The sequence below is a fragment of the Etheostoma spectabile genome, chromosome 14 (genome assembly GCF_008692095.1).
Source record: "Etheostoma spectabile isolate EspeVRDwgs_2016 chromosome 14, UIUC_Espe_1.0, whole genome shotgun sequence".
NCBI classification, from domain to species: Eukaryota; Metazoa; Chordata; class Actinopteri; order Perciformes; family Percidae; genus Etheostoma; species Etheostoma spectabile.
In genome coordinates, this window is record NC_045746.1 from 682,422 (window position 1) to 682,768 (window position 347).

At 42.1% G+C, this 347-nt stretch overlaps 1 protein-coding gene across 3 annotated transcripts in view; it reads right to left on the reverse strand.

The window, feature by feature from the left end:
* Positions 1-347, reverse strand: part of ptpn2b (protein tyrosine phosphatase non-receptor type 2b) — a 14,240-nt gene that overhangs the window by 3,202 nt on the left and 10,691 nt on the right. The gene's annotated exons all lie outside the window — the stretch shown is intronic.

Consider the following 347-nt stretch of genomic DNA (forward strand, 5'->3'; position numbering starts at 1 on the left):
TTGTCAAACTCATACAATCCAATATTCCAAAATGTTTTTTTTCCCCACACAAAAAACCCTGATTTGCTGTTGTCATGTCCTTAGTAATGACTATGTGGAAACAGGCTGTAACCTGACACCACAGTGGAGCCGGCAGAGCAGAGTGGGGCTGCAGCAGGTCAAAAGTTCAAGAGACCATTGTTGCTTAGTTACCTGTGATAGCTCTTGAACTTCAGCTCTCCTGGCTCCACTGTGGTGTCAAGTTACAGCCTGTTTCTACACAGGAATCACTTAACATGGTTAGGCACTTTTAATGACATTTTGAACATGTTTAGAGGCTCAAAACACATTTAAAACTTGCCCTGTTT